Source organism: Arachis ipaensis, chromosome B4 (assembly GCF_059453495.1).
Source record: "Arachis ipaensis isolate K30076 ecotype BB chromosome B4, ASM5945349v1, whole genome shotgun sequence".
NCBI lineage: Eukaryota > Viridiplantae > Streptophyta > Magnoliopsida > Fabales > Fabaceae > Arachis > Arachis ipaensis.
The window spans coordinates 98,516,385-98,541,846 of NC_142439.1; the positions used below are offsets into that span (position 1 = coordinate 98,516,385).

At 38.1% G+C, this 25,462-nt stretch overlaps 1 non-coding gene across 1 annotated transcript; it reads left to right on the forward strand.

The window, feature by feature from the left end:
• Positions 1 to 937: 937 nt before the first annotated feature.
• On the forward strand, positions 938 to 1,045 carry LOC148568516 (small nucleolar RNA R71). Its single transcript, XR_015881850.1, has one exon. It is a non-coding gene; the product is annotated as a small nucleolar RNA R71 (small nucleolar RNA).
• The last annotated feature ends 24,417 nt before the right edge of the window (positions 1,046 to 25,462 follow it).

A 25,462-nucleotide genomic window follows, 5' to 3' on the forward strand; every position in this document is an offset into this window, starting at 1 on the left:
AATACTCATCAGAGCTCATGAAGGGCATAAGGAGGTGCAATGGAATCTCTATGGTCTCTAGATGAGTCTCAGATTCCTTTGGTTCCTCAGAGGGAAGCTCCTTATTGACCACTGGACGTCCCAGGAGGTCTTCTTCCTTGGGATTTACGTCCTCTCCTCTCCTCACAGGTTTGGCCATGGCGCTTATGTCAATGGCCTTGCACTCTCCTTTTGGGTTCTCTTCTGTATTGCTTGGGAGAGTACTAGGAGGGATTTCAGTGATCCTTTTACTCAGCTGGCCCACTTGTGCTTCCAGATTTCTAATGGAAGACCTTGTTTCATTCATGAAACTTACAGTGGCCTTAGATAGATCAGAGACTAGATTTGCTAAATTAGAAGCATTTTGTTCAGAGTTCTCTGTCTGTTGCTGAGTTGATGATGGAAAAGGCTTGCTATTGCTAAACCTGTTTCTTCCACCATTATTAAAGCCTTGTTGAGGCTTTTGATCCTTCCATGAGAAATTTGGATGATTTCTCCATGTTGAGTTATAGGTGTTTCCGTAAGGTTCACCTAAGTAATTTACCTCTGCTATTGCAGGGTTCTCAGGATCATAGGCTTCTTCTTCAGAAGATGCCTCTTGAGTACTGTTGGATGCAGCTTGCATTCCATGCAGACTCTGAGAGATCATATTGACTTGCTGAGTCAATATTTTATTCTGAGCCAATATGGCATTCAGAGTACCAACTTCAAGAACTCCCTTCTTCATAGGCGTCCCATTACTCACAGGATTCCTTTCAGAAGTGTACATGAACTGGTTATTAGCAATCATGTCAATGAGTTCTTGAGCTTCTGCAGGCGTTTTCTTTAGGTGAATGGATCCACCTGCAGAAGTGTCCAGCGACATCTTTGATAGCTCAGATAAACCATCATAGAATATATCCAGGATGGTCCATTCTGAAAGCATGTCAGAAGGACACTTTTTGGTCAACTGTTTGTATCTTTCCCAAGCTTCATAGAGGGATTCACCTTCTTTCTGTCTGAAGGTTTGAACATCAGCTCTAAGCTTGCTCAGCTTTTGAGGAGGAAAGTACTTGGCCAAGAAAGCCGTGACCAGCTTATCCCAAGAGTTCAGGCTGTCTTTGGGTTGAGAATCCAACCATAATCTAGCTTTGTCTCTTACAGCAAAAGGGAAAAGCATGAGCCTGTAGACTTCAGGATCTACTCCATTAGTCTTTACAGTATCACATATCTGCAAGAATTCAGTTAAGAACTGAAAAGGATCTTCAGATGGAAGTCCATGAAACTTGCAGTTCTGCTGCATCAGAGAAACTAATTGAGGTTTCAGCTCAAAGTTGTTTGCTCCAATGGCAGGAATGGAGATGCTTCTTCCATGTAAATTGGAATTAGGTGCAGTAAAGTCACCAAGCATCTTCCTTACATTATTATTATTTTCGGCTGCCATCTCCTCTGCCTGTTTGAAAATTTCTGAAAGGTTATCTCTGGATTGTTGTATTTTAGCTTCTCTTAATTTTCTCTTCAGAGTCCTTTCAGGTTCTGGATATGCTTCCACAAGAATGTTCTTATCCTTGCTCCTGCTCATATGACAAAGAAGAGGGCACAGAAAAATAATAATAATAATAGAGATTCTCTTTACCACAGTATAGAGGTTCCCTTATGTAAGTGGAAGAAGAGGGGGAGACAAAGAATGTAATGTAAAGGAAGAAGCACAATTGTACGAATGGAAGAGATGTGAGATGAGATGTTAGGATATGAATGAATAAATAGAGTAAGATGGGGGAGGGAAATTTTTCGAAAATTATTTTGAAAAAGAGTTAGTGATTTTTGAAAATAGTTTTTGAAAAATGTTTAGTAATTTTCGAAAAAATTTTTTTTTAAATTTAAAAATAAAAATAATTAGTTAATAAAAAAGAAATTTTTGAAAAAGAGGGGAGATATTTTCGAAAATTAGAGAGAGAGAGTTAGTTAGGTAGTTTTGAAAAAGTTAAGAAACAAACAAAAAGTTAGTTAGTTAGTTGAAACAAATTTTGAAAAGATAGGAAGTTAGGAGGTTAGAGAAGATATTTTGAAAAGATATTTTTAAAAAAGATAAGATAAGAAGATATTTTTGAAAAGATATGATTGAAATTAGTTTTGAAAAAGATTTGATTTTTAAAATCACAATTAATGACTTGATTCATAAGAAATCACAAGATATGATTCTAGAACTTAAAGTTTGAATCTTTCTTAACAAGCAAGTAACAAACTTCAAATTTTTGAATCAAAACATTAATTGTTTATGTTATTTTCGAAAATTATGATATAAAATAAGAAAAAGATTTTTGAAAATTATTTTTGGAATTTTCGAAAATAACCATGAATTTTGAAAAAGATTTGATTTTTGAAAAAGATGTTGAAAAAGATAAGATTTTCAAATTGAAAATTTGATTTGACTCATAAGAAACAACTTGATTTTAAAAATTTTTGAAAAAGTCAACTCAAATTTTCGAATTTGATGAGAGAAAAAGGGAAAGATATTTTTTTGATTTTTGAAATTTTTATGAAAAACATGAAAATTATGCAATGCATGAAATTTTTAGATCAAAACAATGAATGCATGCAAGAATGCTATGAATGTCAAGATGAACACCAAGAACACTTTGAATGCCAAGATGAACATCATAGACACAATTTTGAAAAACTTTTAATGCAAAGAAAACATGCAAGACACCAAACTTAGAATTCTTTAATGCTTACGCACTAAGAATTCAAGAATGCATATGATAAACATGAAAAGACACAAAACAAAAAAATTATCAAGATCAAACAAGAAGACTTACCAAGAACAACTTGAAGATCATGAAGAACACTATGAATGCATGATATTTTCGAAAAAATGCAAGATGCATATGCAAGTGACACCAAACTTATGATATGACTCAAGACTCAAACAAGAAACATGAAATATTTTTGATTTTTGTGATTTTCTAAATTTTTTTGGATTTTTATTTTATATTTTTCGAAAAATTATTTTGAAAAAGAAAAATAAGGATTCCAAAATTTTTAATATGAATTCCAGGAATCTTATGCTCTAAAGCTCCAATCAGAGGGTCAGGCATGGCTTAATAGCCAGCCAAGCTTTAGCATGTAAGTTTTTTCATGTATAGAACAACTAAGTGTGTGAGAATCTCTTGTGATGATAAGTTGAAATCTCAGTCCAAAAGATTGGACATGGCTTACAGCCAGCCAGGATTCAACAAATCATCATGAAACACTAGAATTCATTCTTAAAAATCTTGAATAAAATTTTTGAAAACATTTTTATTATTTTTTTTTTCGAAAACAGATGAGAGATTTTTGAAATTATTTTTGAAAAATTTTTGAAAAGAAAACAAAGAGAAAATTACCTAATCTGAGCAACAAGATGAACCGTCAGTTGTCCAAACTCAAACAATCCCCGGCAACGGCGCCAAAAACTTGGTGCACGAAATTGTGATCTCCAGGCTCGAACAAATCCTGGTAATGGCTCTAAAGCTTGGTGCTCTGATCTTAATTCATAATTGTCACAACTTCGATACAACTAACCAGCAAGTGCACTGGGTCGTCCAAGTAATACCTTACGTGAGTAAGGGTCGAATCCCACGGAGATTGTTGGTATGAAGCAAGCTATGGTCACCTTGTAGATCTCAGTCAGGCAGATATAAAGTGATAATGGTGTTTTCGAATACTAATTAATAAAATAGGGATAGAGACACTTATGTAATTCATTGATAGGAATTTCAGATAAGCGAATGGAGATGCTTTCGTTCCTCTGAATCTCTGCTTTCCTACTATCTTCATCCAATCAGTCTTACTCCTTTCCATGGCTGGCTTTATGCAAGGGCATCACCGTTGTCAGTGGCTACATTCCCCTCCTCTCAGTGAATAATATGCTCACGCACCCTGTCACGGCACGGCTATTCATCTATCGGTTCCCGATCATGCTGGAATAGGATTCACCCTCCTTTTGCGTCTGTCACTAACGCCCAGCACTCGCGAGTTTAAAGCTCGTCACAGTCATTCAATCATTGAATCCTACTCAGAATACCACAGACAAGGTTTAGACCTTCCGGATTCTCTTGAATGCCGCCATCATTCTAGCTTACGCCACGAAGATTCTGGTTAGGAGATCTAAGAGATACTCATTCTAGCTTATTTCATGTAGAACAGAAGTGTTTGTCAGGCACGCGTTCATAAGGGAGAAGGATGATGAGCGTCACACATAATCATCACCTTCATCACGTTCTTGGGTGCGAATGGATATCTTAGAAGAGAAATAAGAAGAATTGAATAGAAAACAGTAGTACTTTGCATTAATCTTTGAGGAACAGCAGAGCTCCACACCTTAATCTATGGAGTGTAGAAACTCTACCGTTGAAAATACATAAGTGAAGGTCCAAGCATGGCCGAGATGGCCAGCCCCCTAAAGCGTGATCAATAGTCTCCTAAGATGAACAATGGATTAAAACTGAGACCAAAGATGCCTAATACACTAGTAAGAGGTCCTATTTATAATAAACTAGCTACTAGGGTTTACATGAGTAAGTATTTGATGTATAAATCCACTTCCGGGGACCACTTGGTGTGTGTTTGGGCTGAGCTTAAGTGTTGCACGTGCAGAGGCCAATTGTGGAGTTGAACGCCAGTTTTTGTGCCAGTTTGGGCGTTCAACTCTGGTTTTGGATCCTTTTCTGGCGCTGGACGCCAGATTTGGGCAGAAGGCTGGCGTTGAACGCCAGTTTACGTCATCTATTCTTGGTCAAAGTATGGACTATTATATATTGCTGGAAAGCGCTGGATGTCTACTTTCCAACGCAATTGGAAGCGCGCCATTTCGAGTTCTGTAGCTCCAGAAAATCCACTTTGAGTGCAGGGAGGTCAGAATCCAACAGCATCAGCAGTCCTTTTTCAACCTCTGAATCTGATTTCTGCTCAAGTCCCTCAATTTCAGCCAGAAAATACCTGAAATCACAGAAAAACACACAAACTCATAGTAAATTCCAGAAATGTGAATTTAACACAAAATCTATTAAAAACATCCCTAAAAGTAACTAGATCCTACTAAAAACATACTAAAAACAATGTCAAAAAGCGTATAAATTATCCGCTCATCATGCAGCATCATAATGTAGTGGCGTATGCCTCACGCCAGTTGAGACCGCATGAAGTTAGTTACCCTACGCATGATTTGGAACTCGCTGCGGTCGTGTTTGCGCTAAAGGTGTGGAGGCATTACCTCTATGGGGTTAAGTTCCAAGTCTTCTCCGATCACAAGAGCTTGAAATATCTCTTTGATCAGAAAGAGCTTAATATGAGGCAGAGAAGGTGGATGGAATTATTGAAGGACTACGACTTTGAGTTGAATTACCATCTGGGAAAGGCGAATGTAGTGGCGGATGCGTTAAGTCGGAAGTCGTTATATGCGGCTTGGATGATGCTTCAAGAGGAGAAGTTGCTCAAGGGATTCGAGAGTCTACAAATTGGTGCTCAAGAAGTATCTGGAACTTTGTGTTTGAGCCGATTAGAAATCTCGAGTGACTTTAAGTCCGAACTCCTAAAGGCTCATGAAAATGATGAAGCGTTATGGAAGGTGTTACTGGCTATCGAGCAAGGAAAACAGTGGAGAGTTTCAAAAGAAAAAGATGGGTTATGGAGATTCAAGGGTAGAATCATTGTGCCGGATGTTGGCACTTTGAGGCAAGATATCTTAAAGGAGGCACACAAAAGCGGATTCTCCATTCACCCGGGAAGTACTAAAATGTACCATGATTTAAAGGCGATGTTTTGGTGGCCAAGCATGAAGAATGATGTGGCGGAATATGTTTCAAAGTTCTTAACTTGTCAAAAGGTGAAGATTGAACATCAAAGACCTTCCGGGATGTTGCAACCTTTAGAGGTTCCGCAATGGAAGTGGGAAAGTATTGCAATGGACTTTGTGTCAGGATTGCCAAGGACTAGGACTGGTTTTGATGCTATCTAGGTGATTGTGGACCGACTGACGAAATCAGCTCACTTTTTACCCATTCGGATGACTTACACCCTTGAGGAACTAGCACGGTTGTACATAAAAGAGATTGTGAGACTTCATGGCGTACCGGCTACTATAATCTCTGATAGAGATCCTCGCTTCACTTCGAGGTTTTGGGGTGCATTTCAGAAAGCTTTCGGAACCCGACTAAGCTTTAGTACGGCTTACCATCCTTAAACAGATGGTCAATCTGAGAGGACAATCCAAACACTAGAGGATATTTTGAGAGCTTGTGTTTTGGACCAACCGGCGAGTTAGGATCGGTATATACCGTTAGTGGAGTTTGCATACAATAATAGTTACCATGCGAGTATCGGAATGGCTTCGTATGAGGCATTGTATGGGAGAAAATGTCAATCTCCGCTATGTTGGTATGAAACTGGAGAGAAATGCTTGTTGGGGCTAGAGATGATAGCTGAGACCACTGAACAAGTCAAGAAAATCTGAGATAGGATGCTTACGAGTCGCCAGAAGAGTTACGCCGATCAGAGACGGAAGCCCTTGGAATTTGAGGAAGGAGATCATGTTTTCCTTAAGGTTACTCCAACCAAGGGAGTAGGTAGGGCGATTAAAGCAAGGAAGTTGAATCCTCGGTACATCGGTCCATTTCAGATCCTGGAAAGGGTTTGACCGGTGGCATATCGGATGGCTCTACCACCTCATCTTTCGAACCTGCACGACGTGTTTCATGTGTCGCAGCTTCAGAAGTACACTCCTGATGCTAGCCATGTGTTAGAACCTGAATCGGTTCAGTTAAGAGAAGATTTGATGCTTCTAGTGGCTCCAGTCAGAATTGTTGATACTAGTATCAAACGGCTGCGTGGAAAAAAGGTTTCATTAGTCAAGGTGGCATGGAGTCGAGGTGGTGTTGAGGAACACACTTGGGAACTTGAGTCGGAGATGCGATCGGATTATCCGCACTTATTCTCAGGTTAATTAACGGCTAACTAACCCATAAATGAGAATTTATTCTAGAAAGCCAAAAATGTGATTTTTATGGCTTAATATGATAGAGATTAAGACGAGAAATTCGGTACCAATTTTATAGAAATCGGACCAAGATTGGACCGAACGGGCCAAACCAGTCCAATCGGACCCAAAGTGGGCTCTTGGCCCAACTAAACTAAACCAAACCCTAGTTTTCAGCACTCTCTCTCCTCATTTGTTACACACACACGCTGAAATGGAGTGAGGGAGGGGAAGAACACTCTCTCAAACTTTTATCTCTCACTTGATCTTCAAACCACCATAACTTTTGATCTAGAGCTCCGATCGCCGCACCGTTTACGGCTACGCGTTCACCGCGGAGAGCTCTACAAAACCCATACAACCAATCTTGAGGTAAAATACGTTTTTCTCTTCGAAATTCCAGCCTTTGTTTTCGAGTTTCATGGGTAAAATGTTGAGATTTTGGGCTCTTTGATGTTATAGGACCCAACTCTCTTGAAGGAGAAGGTTAATCTTGTCTCTTTGGACCTTGGGTGTAGTAATATTCTCAACCCTAGTGTAATTTGTTGTTCTATGATGATTGGGTATTGAGATGTTGTGTATGGGTATGATGATTGTGGCTTAGGTTGTGTATATGTGAATATTGGAGCTTGATTGGTGACTTTGGAAAGCTTGAAAAGGGAGTTTTGTGTGATAAAATCTGTTCTTGGAGGTGTTGAGACCTTGAGAGCTTGAGGAAAAGTGATTTGGAAGTGCTCCGGTTGAGCTTGGGAAATCGGCTAAAGTATGGTCTTGGTTTCTCGTATCTAATATGTAATGTGGTAGGAAATACTTAGGCTAGAGGCCCTAAGATAGGCATTGAATTGATGATGTTATTGAATGGTTGAGATATATGATGTGATCATATATGTGACTATGAATATTGATGCCTTGATTGTGTGATATATGAGAAAATGCATGTTGTGATATATGCTTGATGAATGATTAAGGTTGAATTGGTGGGTGGTACCATGTTGATGGTGATTATGATGATGAGTATGTATAATGATGTCTGATTGAAAATGGTATTATTGGAAATTGGGATGAGGAAGGATGTATGACATGATATTGTGTTTGTCCTTTAGCCATTTGACTGAGAAGTGTTAAAATGGTTGGATGGTGGTTTTGGGAATTTTGGTAAAGTGTCAATGTGTGAGTTGAGGATGACTTGATGTTGATTTTGGTACATTTTGATTGATTTCAAAAAGGGTTGAAATTTGGCATGTTTTGGTTGATTTTGAAAAGAGTTGAATATGGTTTGTTTTGAAAATGGCACCTTGTGATTTTTTATGAAAACATGGTTTTTGGGCACGTTTTGACGGGACGTAACTTGGACTACGGATCCCCGTTTTGTACCAAGCTTGTTTAGACATGAAATTGGATCCGGGATGTCCATGCCGTTGAAAGAACGGGCAGAAAACAATTTAAAATGAGAAAGTTATGTCCGTCAGAAGATTGGGGGTTGAATTTGTAAATTCTGCAGCTTTTAACTTAGAAAATTTTTAGCAGAATGACCCTCCGTGCGTAGGCGCACTTGGCGCGTACGCGCCGTTCTTCAAGAAAGCACCATCCACGCGTGCGCGTGGTGTGCGCGGGATCGTCGATGCGCTGCACCAAATGCCCAGCTATTTTCCCGAGAGTTGTGCCAGTTTTGTGCCTGGGGAGCAAGAGCACCCACGCGTACGCGTGGCTTACGCGTGCACGTCGTTTGGCTATTTTTCAACCCGCGCGTCCGCGTGTATGACGCTTGCACGTCGATGAGTTTTGTGGTCATCCACGCGTGCGCGTGGAGTGAGCGTACGCGTGGCCCTGTTTTCATCCCAAAGTTGATTTTTGAGTTTTAAAAGCCAAATTTCATACTTCTAAGCCTCCGATCTCACCACTTATGTCTTAAATCATTATAATATGCCTAGCAATGAGACAAGGAGCTAGTGAGTGTGGTAACTTGCGAATGAAGCAAGGGAAAAATGAATGATCAACGAGGATCAAAGATGTTTATGTGAGATGCGGAGGATGGCGGTGGAAGTGCTTGTTATGCCATGGTCCGAAGGGCCGTAATTGCTAATGAATTGGCTGGTTATGGATTTAACCGTGAGCCGGATGGCTGGATTATTGCCGTGCTACGGTGGAGCCATGATTATGGCTAAGTATAAATGCATAGATGTTGTTGAATGAATTGTGAATGTTTGCACTTCCACCATCGGCGATGAGGGTTTCCCTGGGAGGAAGCAGTGGCTAGCCACCACGTGCTCCAGGTTGAGACTCGAAGCTCTTTTGACCCTATGTCGTAAGTGTGGCCAGGCACTGTGAAAGTCCCGGATGAGCTCGCCCCCGTAAATATTCACCAATGAGGGTGATGGATATGGATCATGATTATGATCAAGTTTATGATGAGTATAACTCGAGTTGGGGATGCGCGACAGAAGGACAGTTCAATGGTTAGCTACCAGGACTTGTCAGGTTGGCTCTATAACCGACAGATGATATCATCAGCCACTAGGGACAGGCATTCATCATATGCATACTATATGAATTGTTTGAGATTGCCTATTTGACTGCATATTACTTGCTAATTGTCTAAATGCCTTATCTGTTCCTATTTGTATATCTCGTGTTTGATTTAGCTGCGTTTGCTATATTATACTCCTGCTGGTGGTTGGGAGGTCTGAAGGAATTGGAAAGGGAAGCATTAGTTAGAATGAAGGATCTTTAGTCAGATGCCCTTTATGGTTTAGCTTGTTTATAAGCTTTGAATTTATCTGGAGGAAGTTCTAGGATTGCCTTCGGCTTTTCTCTATTATTACATGTTATATATGGGGAACTGTTACCATGCTGGGGACCTCTGGTTCTCACCCATGCGGATTTTGTGGTTTTCAGATGCAGGACGCGAGGCTTCTCGTTGAGGCATGCTGGAGACTTCCAGATTAGCGAAGATCCTTTGTTCTTGGGGGCTCTGTTTTGGTTTATATGTTTTGCGTAGATACTTTTATCTCCATTAAATAATACAAACTGTGATGACTCCTTCTAGAGGGGATTTTTGGAGAATAGGTTCTCTGTTTTTATGTCCCTTTGGGTTTCCTTTGGTGTTTTCTTATTTTATTATATGTATATATATTGCTATGCTCGGACCGGTTATCTTCGCAACCGGATTTTGAGTTTTGATATTCCCGTTTTTGACACTCTTTCGTATATATATAATTCTCGCGATGGTTTATTTTTGTTCGCTATGTTATCGATCGGAGTGTTGCGCTTTTCGAGTCACGATTTTTTGTTTACCCCTTTTTCCTTCAGAGGCTCCTAGTTATAAACATCATTCATACTACTATACGTACTAAATTTTTATTTTAGAGGTCGTAATACCTTGCCATCTCTGAATTATGACTTAAGCATAAAACTCTGTATGGTAGGGTGTTATATACATTATTTTCTAATTTTTTAATTATTTCTATTTTAATTAGTTTTTCCTTATGATTAGTTTTTAATTAGGTTAATTTTAATGTTAGTGATCATGAACAGTGTTTAAACAAAGACATAATGATGCAGAACAAAAAGTAGAACACCCTGGAGAAGGCATCTCTCTGGCATTAAACGCCAGAAAAAGGTGGAAATTGGGCGTTCAAACGCCCATGGAGGCAGCAAGCCTGGCGTTGAACACCAGGTAGGGAGCCTAGCTGGGCGTTCAATGCCCAATGGAGAAGACAAGCCTGGCGTTGAACGCCAGCTAGGGAGCCTGGCTGGGCACTCAAACGCTCAAAAAGGAGGGCAGTATGGTGTTGAACGCCAGAATGGATGACATTCTGGGCGTTCAATGCCCAACAAGCAGAAGCAGCAGTGTTAAACGCCAGAATGCAGCCATTCTGGGCATTTAAACGCCAGCAAGACAACATGGGAGGTAATTTCCAAAATCTTATCTTTTCTTTATTCAATCTATCTTTTTCAAATTTAATCTTGAATTTCTTTGATTTTCAAATCAAATCTTGTTCAAATATTTAAAATCCAATTTAATTTCAAGTTTAAAATAATTTCAAATCTTTTTCAAAATCTCATATCTTTTTCAACTTGTTTTCAAATTCTTTCAAAAACTTTTCTTATCTTTAGTAATTATTGTTGATATCTTTTATTAAACTTTACAATCTTTTTCATGCTTCTTATCTTATCTTTTATCTCTTTTATATATTTTCCATATCTTTTTGATATCTTTCAAGTTTAACAACTTATCTTTTTCATATCTTTTTCAAAACTTCTTTATCTTTCTTTAACATTGTTTTCGAAAATCCCTACCCCCCTTCCTATATATATTCGTGCTCCCCTCTCCCTTATTCACCACCTCTCCATTCGAATTCTCTTCTTCTATTCTCCCTTCCTTCACTTTCTACTTCTTCCTTTCTTACCTTTTGCTCAAGGACGAGCAAACTTCTTAAGTTTAGTGTGGAAGGAGCTTTTTTCTCTCATTGAGATTCGAATTCCATGGCTCCAAAAAGTGGCAAGACTGCTCTAAGAAATAAGAAAGAAGACGACCCAACAGTTATTTTCAAACTTGTCAGATTCTACACCAAGCAACATGAAGAATATTATAACAAAATAATGAGTAAGAGGCCAGTGATCCCTGAGGTCAGATTCAAATTAGGAGAAGATGAATACCCAGAGATTCAAGAGCAAATTTGAAAGAGAGGCTGGGAGATTCTAGCCAATCCTGAGATTACTGTTGGATTCACATGATCCATGAAATCTATGCAAATCTGTGGATGACAGATAAGCAAAAGAAAGATGGAACAGCATTCCATACTTTTTGCACTATGGTCAGGGAAAAGATCATCTATTTTCATCTGGACAGAGTGAGAGAGATCTTTAAATTACCCTTACAAAGGGATGATCCTGATTCCTACAATAGAAGGGTGGTAGTGATGACAAGTCATCTTATACTAGTTTTACAAGCATTTTTCATTAGTTTCATTACGTTTTATGCACTTTCTTGGACCATAAGTAAGTAGTTGGAGTGAATTTTTATGAGTATCTTGAATCAATCAAACATCATTCATTTTATACAAAATCAAGGTTTTATGCTAAAATTCATTGTTTTTATAAATAATGCAAAGATATAGTGATTTTGGTGGAGCTTTGATTAGTTGTTTGGTTGCTTGTACATGAAGAAATGGTGGAAAGAGGAATTTTTGGCACACTTTTGAAGTTTGAGCACGCTTTGGACCTTAGGCCACGCTTAAAGCGTGGCCCATGAAAATAAAGCGTGGCGCATCCAAGCTCTCAAGGAGCGCTCAAAGTTGCAAAATGAGCGCCCAAGAGGAGGCACCAAATGGTGCAGCACATGCCAAGGCATAGCGTTCAAAGAAGAGAACGCTATGCTCACTTTCTTTCACTTTTTCGTGGAGCTTGGCAAGGAAGCAAGGCACAAGGCCAAGCAAAACAAGGAAGCACAATACGCTAGTCAAGGTTCGAAGAGGGGAACCAAGCAAGGGCCAAGAGTGGCGCTAAAAAATGTGAGCGTAGCGCTCTCTTTTGTTCACTCTTTCGTGCGTCCAAGCCAAGCAAGCATGCACAAGGCTAGCCAAGGAGGGAGCGCTCAAATCTTTGAGCGTAGCGCTCCATTCTCATCACTTTTTCATGACCCTTTGGCTAGGGAAACAAGGCACAACAAGAAAACCAAAAGTATAGCGCTCAAAGAGTGAGCGGAGCGCTCAAAATGTGAGCGCTATGGCTAGGGAGGAGGCACACCAATTTGACAAGGCCAAGAGAGAACGCTATGCTCACAAAATCAAGCGGAGCGCTTCCCTGGGAGGTTCCCACACACCAAACCAACTTGAACCAAAGCCAAACCAGACCCATGCCTCCACTTCAATTGAACCAAAGCCAAACCGGACCCAACCTTCTTCAAATCCATTTCTCATTAAAGGCCAACTTTGAAAAGCCCACTCCAAGCTTTGAAGACCAAAATAGAAAGTGTATATATAGGAGTTAATTTGATTTGTAAAGAATCTTTGGCTCATTTTTTTAGTTTTAACTTTAGCTCAATCTTTAGTTTTCAATTATTTTGAATTTGGGATTTGGGAATTTGGATTTGAGTTCTTCTTTCTGCATTTTCATTTCTTCTGCAACTCTTAATTTTGTTCTTGGAATTTGAATTGAGATTGAAGAGCTTCATTGATTCTAAGTTTGAGAATCATCTTTTACCTCTCTTCTCAATTGTTCTAAGGATTGGATCTGAGTTTAGTTTTCTGTTTTCATTTTCTTCTTCTGCAACTTCTACTTTTCTGTTTTGGGAATTGGAAAATTGGATATGAGTTTCATTTACTGTCTTCCTTTTTATTTCTTCTGCAATTACTTTTCTGCTTGATCAAGAGAGCAATTGAGATCTAGATCTACTTCCTAATCTTTTTGCTCTTCTTCGATCTTCAATTTCTCTTTAAGAATTTCACAATTGAATCAAGTTTTCTTGCTGTTTTGTTTCTTGAAGAAATTTTCCATTTCTGTTCTTGCTACTGAACTCCAGATTTGAAGTCTTGCATCTCAGAGCCTTCTGATTTACTTTATTTTACAATTTCTTGTTCAATTCCAAGTCCCAACACCCTTACTCTTCAAACAGTTTATATTTCTCAGCAATTTAGATTTAGCTCTTTTATATTTCTTGCACTTTAAGTTTTTGCAATTTACTTTTCCTGCAATTTAAGTTTCAGCTCTTTTACTTTCTTGCTCTTTAAGTTTCTGCAACTTTACTTCTTCAGCACCTTTAGATTTAGTCAATTTACCTTCTACACTTTTAATTTCTTGCAATTTAGCTTCTATTAATCAAAAATCACTCAATTCATCAACTATTTGCTTAACTAAATTCATCACCTAACTAAAATTGCTCAATCCATCAATCCCTGTGGGATCGACCTCACTCTTGTGAGTAATTACTACTTGATGCGACCCGGTACACTTACTGGTGAGTTCTGGTGTGGAATCGATTTCCACCCATCAAATTTTTGGCACTGTTGCCGGGGATTGATTTATATTGACAATGATTAAGTAAAGTGATAATCTAGATTAAGCATTTTTTTTCATTTTTACTAAGCACACTAACTGTTTGAATTTTTGCTTAAGCTAACACTAACTCACTCTATCAGTAGAGTGCTTCATTTTGGTTTCTGATTTTGTGTTTATGTCAGGAGGAAGAAGAGGTGAATCCTCATCTCTTAACTTGGACGAGAGAACTCTTCAAAGATTGAAAAGATAAGCCAGAGGGAAAGGAGTTATTGGTGAAAAGGAATTGGAGGAGGAAGAAAAAGCGATGGATGATAACATTCCAGATCACACTGAGGGTGTGGCCAACAACTATGGTCAACCTCAGAGAAGAGTTCTAGCCTCATATATTATTCCTAACCCAAAGCATTGTGGGAGTAGCATCCTAACCCCCAATATCAACACCAATAACTTTGAACTCAAGCCTCAATTGATCACCCTGGTTCAAAACAACTGTCAATATGGAGAAAGTGCTGCTGAGGACCCAAACCAACATCTATCTGTATTCTTGAAAATTTGTGACACTGTCAAAACAAATGGAGTCAATCCTGATATCTATAAACTTCTTTTATTCCCATTTTCACTGAGAGACAAAGCCACACATTGGCTAGAAACCTTCCCTAAGGAGAGCATTACCAGCTGGGATGATTTGGTTAGCAAATTTCTAGCCAAATTCTATCCACCTCAAAGAGTCATCAAATTGAAAAATGATGTGCAAACCTTCATACAACAAGAAGGAGAGTCATTATATGAAGCTTGGGAGAGATATAAGGCTCTAATTAGAAGATGTCCAGAGGGAATGTTCAGTGAATGGGTTGAGCTACAGAATTTCTACGAAGGCTTGTCCTTACCTTCAAGGAAAGCTTTGGATTATTCCTCAGGAGGATCTTTGCAAATGATGAAAACTGCTCAAGAGGCACATGATCTCATAGATATAGTGGCCAACAATGAGTATTTTTATTCCTCTGAAAGGCAAGCAGCTCCAAAAAAGGAAGTATTTGAGCTTGAAGGAGTTGATACTATACTAGCTAAGAACAAGCTCATGCACCAACAGCTCCAACAACAAATTGAAACAATGTCAAAGAGAATGGATGGATTGTAACTTGCAGTAGTGAGCACAACCAACCAACCATCTGTGGTCTGGGGACAGCAAGAGGAAAATTATGAGGAGCAGCAGCCTGAACAAGTGCAGTACATGCACAACCAAAATTCTAGACCAAATGACTTCCATGGAGACACTTATAATTCATCCTGGAGAAACCACCCCAATCTGAAATGGGGAGAGAACCAAAACCAGCAACCTTGGCAAAGAAATTCAAACCAGAATAATTCCAGAAACACAAACCATCAAAACCATCAAAATACTAAACAAAATCCATACAGAAAATCACAAAATAATCAACCCCAATCCAACTACTATCCACCCAATATTTCATCCACCAACTAAAATAACTAGCATTCACCCTTAACATCCCATAATCAACCACAACCACTTCAGGAATCTCAAAGGATCTCTAACTTGGAGATATTGATGGAGAAGATGATGAAGCACCAAGAATTGGCCAACAAGAACCATGAAGCTTCATTAAGGAACTTAGAAAGGCAGATTGGCCAGTTGTCTAAGAAAGCAGTGGCTGAGAGGCCAACCAATGCATTGCCAAGTGACACCATTCCCAACCCCAAGAAAGAATGCAAAGCCATTCAACTAAGGAGTGGAAGAACTTTGGTAAATGACAAGAGGCCAGCTGGGAAAGAAACCAACAAGAAGCCAATAGATGATGACAAGGCCAGCAGCAGCAAAGAGCTAGTGACAATTGAAGAAAAGCAAGACCAAGAGGAGATAAAGGAGAAAGAGGAACAGTCACAAGAACAAAGGACAATAGTGAATACATATACTCCTTCCATTCCATATCCTCAAAGGTTTAACAAAGAGCTAAGAGACCAACAGTTCCCTAAGTTCTTGGAAGTGTTTAAGAAGCTGGAGATCAACATCTCACTTACTGAGGCTCTAGAACAAATGCCGTTATATGCAAAATTCATCAAAGAACTCATCAACAAGAAAAAGAGTTGCAATGAGAAAGAGACAGTAATTCTGACACAAGAATACAGCGCTGTCATCCAAAGAGGTCTTCCTCCAAAGCTCAAAGATCTAGGAAGCTTCATCCTATCTTGCACTATAGGCAATAGAACATTGGATAAAGCTCTCTATGACTTAGGAGCTAGCATTAACTTGATGCCCCTCTCACTAATGAAGAAGCTTGCAATAGAGAAAGTCAAGCCTACCAAGATGTCACTCCAAATGGCTGACAGATTACTCAAGATACCAAATGGGGTTGTGAAAAACTTATTAGTGAAGATTGGAGAGTTTATTTTCCCTGCCGACTTTGTTATCCTGGACATGGAAGAAGAGGGACACAGTTCAATTATATTGGGACGGCCTTTCTTAGCAACAGCGAGAGACATCATTGATGTGGAGAAAGGGGAGATGACACTTAGGGTGCATAATGAGAAGATGATCATCAATGTCTTCAAGGCCATGCAATATCCTCTAGAGAAGAAAAAGCACATGAGAGTGAAAATGATAGAAGAAGTGGAGGAAGAGCTACTGAAAGATGACAACCAGGAGGAACTAGAGTTGGAACAAGAGTCCATAGAAGAGGAAGTGGTGGAGATCTCCTTTGAAAGCAAAGCAGAGGAGAAGCCAAAACAAGAGTTAAAACCTCTCCCCCCCCCCCCATCTCAAATATGTATTTCTTGGAGAAGCAAAGGCCCTGCTAGTGATCATAAACTCTTCCTTGAACATAGAAGAAGAAACAAAGCTGATTGAAGTGTTGAAATCTCACAAGACTGCCTTGGGATGGACCATTGATGATATCAAGGGCATAAGTCCTGCCATCTGTATGCACAAAATTTTATTGGAGGAAGATTCAAGGCCTGTAGTTCAACCCCAAAGAAGACTCAACGCAGCCATGAAGGAGGTGGTTCAAAAAGAAGCCATGAAGCTATGGAATGCTGGGATAATCTTTCCAATCTCTGACAGCTCATGGGTGATTCCGGTTCAAGTTGTACCAAAGAAGGGAGGAATGACAGTCATCACCAATGAGAAGAATGAGTTGATCCCCACCAGGACAGTGACTGGGTGGAGGATGTGCATAGATTATAGAAGACTAAATGATGCCACAAGGAAAGATCACTTTCCTCTCCCATTCATTGACCATATGCTGGAAAAATTGGCTGGCCATGCCTATTATTGCTTCCTGGATGGGTACTCTGGGTACAATCAAATAGTGGTGGATCCCAAGGATCAAGAAAAGACTTCCTTCACCTATCCATTTGAAGTTTTTGCTTACAGAAGGATGCCCTTTGGTCTGTGTAATGCCCCTGCAACTTTTCAAAGGTGTATACTTTTTATATTCTCTGACATGGTGGAAAAATTTTTAGAAGTCTTCATGGATGATTTTTCTGTCTTTGGCAATTCATTTAACAATTGCTTGCATCATTTAACTCTTGTTTTGAAAAGATGCCAAGAAACTAACCTGGTATTGAATTGGGAGAAATGCCATTTCATGGTTCCTGAAGGGATAGTTCTTGGGCATAAGGTCTCAAGCAAAGGTATAGAAATTGATAAAGCTAAAATAGAAATCATTGAAAAGCTTCCTATACCAGTTAATGTGAAAGCAGTAAGGAGTTTTCTTGGACATGTTGGTTTTTACAGGAGGTTCATCAAAGATTTTTCAAAAATAGCAAAACCATTGAGCAATATACTAATGATTGATAGCCCTTTCATCTTTGATGACAATTGCAAGCATGCTTTTGAAACTTTAAAGAGAAAACTTACTACAGCACCAATTATCACACCCCCTGATTGGGAATTACCTTTTGAACTCATGTGTAATGTAAGTGACTTTGTAATTGGTGCTGTACTGGGGCAAAAGAAAGACAAGCTGCATCATGTTATATACTATGCTAGCAAGGTGCTAAATGAGGCACAGAAAAATTACACCACCACTGAGAAAGAGCTTGGCAATTTTATATGCATTTGATAAATTTAGATAATACTTGATTGGTTCAAAGGTTATAGTGTATACTGATCATGCTGCTCTCAAGTATCTTATGTCTAAACAGGATTCAAAGTCAAGGCTTATTTGGTGGGTGCTGCTGCTACAAGAGTTTGATATTGAAGTAAGAGATAGGAAAGGGAATAAAAACCAAGTAGCAGACCATTTGTCAAGAATATCACAAGAAGTTAATCAAGCTCCACACTCAGTGAATGAAAGCTTTCCAGATGAACACCTCTTACAAATCCAGCATGCTCCATGGTTTCGAGACATTGCAAACTACAAGGCTCGAAGAAAGATCCCTCAAGAATTTACCAAGAAAAAAGTGAAGCTGCTCAATGAAGCCAAAAATTTCTTATGGGATGAACCATTCTTATTCAAGAGGTGTCCAGATGGAATGATAAGGAAATGTGTTCCTAAGAGAGAGATGAGATACATACTATGGCATTGTCATGGTTCAGCTTATGGTGGACATTTTGGACCAGAAAGAACAGCAGCCAAAGTACTTCAAAGTGAATTTTATTGGCCAACCATCTTCAAGGATGCTAGAGAGTTTGTTCATCAATGCAATGAGTGCCAAAGAGCTGGAGGATTAACAAGAAGGAATGAGATGCCTCAGAGCTACATCTTGGAAGTAGAACTCTTTGATCTTTGGGGAATAGATTTTATGGGCCCCTTTCCACCTTCATATTCTTTCGAATACATACTTGTGGCAGTAGAGTATGTCGCAAAGTGGGTGAAAACCATAGCAACAACCACATGTGATGCACATATTGTCCTCCAATTCCTTAAAAAGTACATTTTTACTAGATATGGAGTGCCTAAAGGTCTTGTCAGTGATGGTGGTAGTCATTTTTACAACAAACAAATGGAGAAATTACTTCATAAATATGGAGTGATACACAAAGTAGCTACACCATACCATCCACAAACCAATGGCCAAGAAGAGCTTGCAAATAGGGAGTTGAAAAGGATTCTGGACAAAACAATGGGGAGCACAAGAAATGATTGGGCCAGGAAATTAGAAGATGCTCTCTGGGCATATAGGACAGCCTTCAAAACTCCTATTGGAAAGTCACCTTTTCAGTTGTTGTACGGCAAGTCTTGCCACCTTCCTGTAGAGCTTGAGCACAAAGCTTTCTGGGCCACTAAACTCCTCAACCTTGATTTTCAAGCAGCATGAGAGAAGAGGTTATTGCAATTAAATGAGTTGGATGAGTTCAGACTGGAAGCCTATGAAAATGCTAAGATATACAAGGAAAAAGCTAAAGATGGCATGACAAAAAGATCTCAAAGAAGGAGTTCAAACCAGGACAACAAGTACTCTTGTACAACTCCAGACTCAAAGTTTTCCCTGGCAAACTCAAGTCTAAATGGACTGGTCCCTACTTGGTGACAAAGGTTCTCCCCTATGGAAGCCTTGAACTACTAGACGAAGCAACAAAGAGCAATTTCATAGCAAATGGTCACAAGGCAAAGCATTACTTGGGAGGCCATTGGGACAAAGAGAGGGAGAATCAGAAATTAAGCTGCGCAAGAATGAAGGATGTCAAGCTAGTGACATTAAAAGAGCACTTGTTGGGAGGCAACCCAACCAAAGGTAGTTTTCTTCTCTTAACTATTTCAATAAGAAGGTTAAGTAGTTGTATCTGTACTGCAAAGAGCTAAGTTTGGTGGTGCACACCAAAACAATTTAAGGGTGAATGAAGAATTCTAAGTTTGGTATTTCACCAAAAATCTCACTTAAAAACACATTTCACCCTCTGCATAATTGATTACTAGCTCTAAGCAATCAGGGAAACCACTAAACCACTGTCTGTTTTCTAGTTTTTAACTTCATTACTTTCAACAAAAGCACAAGGTTTCATACAACTGATGCATCATAAACAGTAGCAAGGAACTAAGTTTGGTGTTCCCTCACCAAAGTAAGTTTAAGTTCATGCTAACCATTTGTTTAAGTGCTTGGAAAAGCAAGCAACTTCAATAATTATGCAAAAGGAAAAGACACTCAGCCTCTTCAAATAATCATCACCAAGGGAAGATGCAAGACACTCCTGAGAGGTTGTATTGTCACAAAACTCACTTTTCTTTGAAACGTTCTGCATGAGAAGTTGCTGGTTGCTGGTTGCTTTGATATTTAGTTCAAATAATGCAAATTTTGATGTCTGCACTAGTATGAATGCTTGTTATCACTCATCTGCTTTAAATTCATGTTTTGCCTCCCTTTATGCATCAATAAGAGAAAATGTTTGAAAAAGAAAGTGATTGTCCAATATTGTAGAATTTAGAATTGAAATTTGTGGTGGTAAAGGCTTGATTAAGATGATGAGCTCAATAATAAAAGCTGCATAATAGAGTATTCTTGGTAGTATGAACTTGGTTGCTGTCATGAAACCTTCCATTAAGGAAATTTCCTGGAAAACAAAGCAAAGTAAGGAAGAAAAAGAAAAGAAAAGCCAAGAATTGGCAAAGAAACAAACAATAAGGCTAGACACCAATAGCTTGGACCTTAGGACATATGTCTGTGGTGCTTTTGTACTAGGATATGCTTGGACAATTAGGTTCTGAGGAGTCTTTTAAAACTTGGTAACTTGGATTAACTAATCCGGGATTACCAACTGAAAGTCCATCATCAAGAGCAACCTAGCTACAAAGCATTTAGTTATCCAAAGAGATGATGGGCATCAATGTTCCTAAGAGAATTTGTGAGCCAAGTGTCTGTAGTGAAGAAGTGTTGAGCAAAACTAAGCCAAAAGGCTGCTGCAACACTTGACACTGAGTATCACTGAGAAATAAGCTTTCTACTCAAAAGAAAGAAGGAAAAAAACCAAAAGGGATCAATCAAAAAAGTAAGGCATTATGATAGCAACTCTAATAAATCTTCAAAGAAGCATTTCTTATTCATCAGCAAAGAATAAATGAGCTGCATGCTTGTCTGCATAAAACCCCATAGTTCAAATTATATTATCTACTAAATAAGGACATGTATGCTTCTCTTTTTCATTTCATTTCTTCTCTATGTTCAATGCTTGCTTGGGGACAAGCAAGGTTTAAGTTTGGTGTTGTGATGACAAGTCATCTTATACTAGTTTTACAAGCATTTTTCATTAGTTTCATTAGGTTTTATGCACTTTCTTGGACCATAAGTAAGTAGTTGGAGTGGATTTTCATGAGTATCTTGAATCAATCAAACATCATTCATTTTATACAAAATCATAGGTTTTATACTAAAATTCATTGATTTTATAAATAATGCAAAGATCTAGTGATTTTGGTAGAGCTTTGATTAGTTGTTTGGTTGCTTGTAGGTGAAGAAATGGTGGAAAGAGGAATTTTTGGCACACTTTTGAAGTTTGAGCACGCTTTGGACCTTAGGCCACGCTTTGAAAAGCCTGGCCCATAAAAATAAAGCGTGGCACATCCACGCTCTCAAGGAGCGCTCAAAGTTGCAAACTGAGCGCCCAAGAGGAGGCACCAAATGGTGCAGCACATGCCAAGGCATAGCGTTCAAAGAAGAGAACGCTATGCTCACTTTCTTTCACTTTTTCGTGGAGCTTGGCAAGGAAGCAAGGCACAAGGCCAAGCAAAACAAGGAAGCACAATGCGCTGGCCAAGGTTCGAAGAGGGGAACCAAGCAAGGGCCAAGAGTGGCGCTAAAAAATGTGAGTGTAGCGCTACTGAGCAACTTGCTCTTCAATAATATCTTCATCTTCTTCAGAGGAAGAATACTCATCAGAGCTCATGAATGGCAACAGTAAGTTCAGTGGAATCTCTATGGTCTCTATATGAGTCTCAGATTCCTTTGGTTCCTCAATAGGGAACTCCTTAATGGTTAGTGGACGTCTAGCAAGGTCTCGTTGGAAATCACTGCCTTTTTACTCTCTCCAGGTTCGGCCACTTTGGATATGGTTATGGCCTTGCACTCTCTTTTGGAATTCTCTTCTGTATTGCTTGGGAGAGTACTAGGAGGAGTTTCAGTAACTCTTTTACTCAGCTGACCCACTTGTGCCTCCAAATTTCTGATGGAGGACCTTGTTTCAGTCATGAAATTGAGAATGGTCTTTGATAGATCAGAGACTATGGTTGCTAAGTCAGAGAGGCTCTGCTTAGAATTCTCTGTCTATTGCTCAGAAGATGATGGAAAAGGCTTGCTATTGCCAAACCTATTTCTCCCACCATTATTATTATTGAAGCCTTGTTGAGGCTTCTGTTGATCCTTCCATGAGAAATTTGGATGATTTCTCCATGAAGGATTATAGGTGTTTCCATAGGATTCTCCCATGTAATTCACCTCTTTCATTGCAGGATTCTTAGGGTCATAAGCTTCTCCATCAGAGGAGGCTTCTTTAGTACTGCCGGATGCAGCTTGCAATCTAGTCAGATTCTGAGAAATCATATTAACTTGCTGAGTCAATATTTTGTTCTGAGCCAATATAGCATTCAGAGTATCAATCTTAAGAACTCCTTTCTTCTGAGTCATCCCCTTATTCACAGGATTTCTTTCAGAAGTATACATGAACTGGTTATTTGCAACCATTTTAATGAGTTCTTGGGCTTCTGCAGGTGTTTTCTTCAGATGAAGAGATCCACCAACAGAGTGGTCCAATGACATCTTGGACAATTCAGATAGACCATCATAGAATATACATAAGATGCTCCATTCTGAAAGCATGTCAGAAGAACACCTTCTGATCAATTGCTTGTATCTTTCCCAAGCTTCATAGAGGGATTCACCTTCCTTCTGTCTGAAGGTTTGGACTTCCACTCTAAGCTTGCTCATCTTTTGAGGTGGAAAGAATTTGGCCAAGAAAGCATTGACTAACTTTTCCCAAGAGTTCAAGCTTTTTTTAGGTTGTGAGTCCAACCATATCTTAGCTCTATCTCTTACAGCAAAAGGGAAAAGCATAAGTCTGTAGACCTCGGGATTAACCCCATTGGTCTTAACAGTGTCACAGATTTGCAAGAATTCAGCTAAGAACTGATGAGGATCTTCCAATGGAAGTCCATGAAACTTGCAATTCTACTGCATTAGAGAAACTAATTGAGGCTTAAGCTCAAAGTTGTTTGCTGCAATTGCAGGAATTGAGATGCTTCTTCCATAGAAGTCAGAAGTTGGTGCAGTAAAGTCACCAAGCATCTTCTTAGCATCTCCACCATTGTTGTTGGGTTCGGCTGCCATGTCTTCTTCTTTTTCGAAATTTTCTATAAGGTCCTCTCCAGAGTGTTGTGCTTTAGCTTTCTCTTTAGAGTCCTTTCAGGTTCAGGATCAGCTTCAACAAGAATGTCCTTATCCTTGTTCCTGCTCAAATGAAAAAGAAGAGAACAAAGAGAATAGTGGAATCCTCTATGTCACAGTATAGAGATTCCTTTATGTGTCAGAGGAAAAGAAGAATAGAATGAAGAAGGAAGAAGAAAAAATTCGAACACAGAGAGAGAGAGGGTTCGAATTATTAGATGAGGAGAAGTGTTAGTAAATAAATAAATAAATAGAAAGAGATGAGAGAGAGAGAGAGAGAGTATTCGAATATTAATTAAAATAAAAGAAAAATATTTTTGTTTTGATTTTAATTATTAGTTCGAATTCAAAATTTAAGAAAAGAAATAAAATAAAATTAGAAGTTAAAACAATTAGTTAATTAAAAAGAATTTTGAAAAAGTGGTTAGTTGTTTTCGAAAATGAGAAGTGAAAAAGTAGTTAAGTAATTTTCAATTTGCTTTTATTTCTTTTTGGGAAACAGATAAGAAATAGTAAAATTTTTAAAATTAAAATAAACAAATCAAGTAATTAGTTGAAAAATATTTGAAAATAAATTTTGAAAAGATAAGAAGTTAGAAAAAGATTTTGAAATTAAGTTTTGAAAAAGATATGATTGAAATTTATTTTGAAAAATAATTGAAAAAGAAATTTGAAAAGATTTGATTTTGAAAATTAAGGTTGATAACTTGACTAACAAGAAACTAAAAGATATGATTCTAGAATTTAAAGATTGAACCTTTCTTAACAAGAAAGTAAAAAAAATTTTTTGAATCAAAACATTGATTGTTAGTAAAGTTTTTGGAAATATGAAATAAAAATTAGAAAAAGATTTCAAAAATTTATTTAAGAAATTCAAAAATATTAAGAAGAAAAATGAAAAAGATTTGATTTTTGAAAAAAAAGATTTGAAAAGATAAAATTTTTAAATTGAAATTTTGACTTGACTAACAAGAAATAACTAAATTTTAAAAAAATTTTACCAAATCAACTCAAAATTTTGAAAATTATGAGTAAAATAAGGGAAAGATATTATTTTTTATTTTTTTGAATTAATGAAGAAAGAGAAAAACAACAAAATGACACAAGACATAAGAATTTGAGATCAAAACAACTAATGCATGCAAGAACACTTCGAATGTCAAGATGAACACCAAGAATACTTTGAAGATTATTATGAACATCAAGAACATATTTTTGAAAATTTTTAAGAAACGAAACACATGCAAGACACCAAACTTAGAAATTTTTAATGTTTAGACACTATGAATTTGAAAATGCATATGAAAAATAAGAAAAGACACAAAACAAGAAAAATTAAAGATCAAACAAGGAACGTTATCAAGAACAACTTGAAGATCAAAGAAGAACACATGATAAATTTTCAAAAATTCAAGAAAAATAAAAAACATGCAATTGACACCAAACTTAAATTTGACACAAGACTCAAACAAGAAACATAATTTTTTTTTTATGATTTTATTAAAATTTTGCATATTTTTTGAAATTATTTTGGAAAAAGAAAATAAAAAATTCAAAATTTTTAATAAGAATTCCAGGATTCGTGTAATGTCAGTCTAAATCTTCGGTCCAAAAGAATTAGACATGGCCAAATGGCCAGTTAAGCTTTAGCATAACAAATACAGACATGTCCTTTCTACAATGGAAAGTCTAAATCCTTGGTCCAAAAAGATTAGACATGGCCTAACAGCCAGCCAGGCTTCAACATATCTCATGAAGCTCTAGAATTCATTCTTAAAAATTTTTATGAATTTTTTGAAAACTAAAATTTTTTTCGAAAATAAAAATAAAAAAAAGCTTAAACATAAAATAAAATTACCCAATCTAAGCAACAAGATGAACCGTCAGTTGTTCAAACTCGAACAATCCCCGGCAACGGCGCCAAAAACTTGGTGCACGGAATTGTGATCACACTTTTCACAACTCCGGTATAACTAACCAGCAAGTGCACTGGGTCGTCCAAGTAATAAAACCTTACGCGAGTAAGGGTCGATCCCACAGAGATTGTCGGCTTGAAGAAAGCTATGGTCATCCTGTAAATCTTAGTCAGGCGGATTCAAATGGTTATGAGGTTTTGATAAT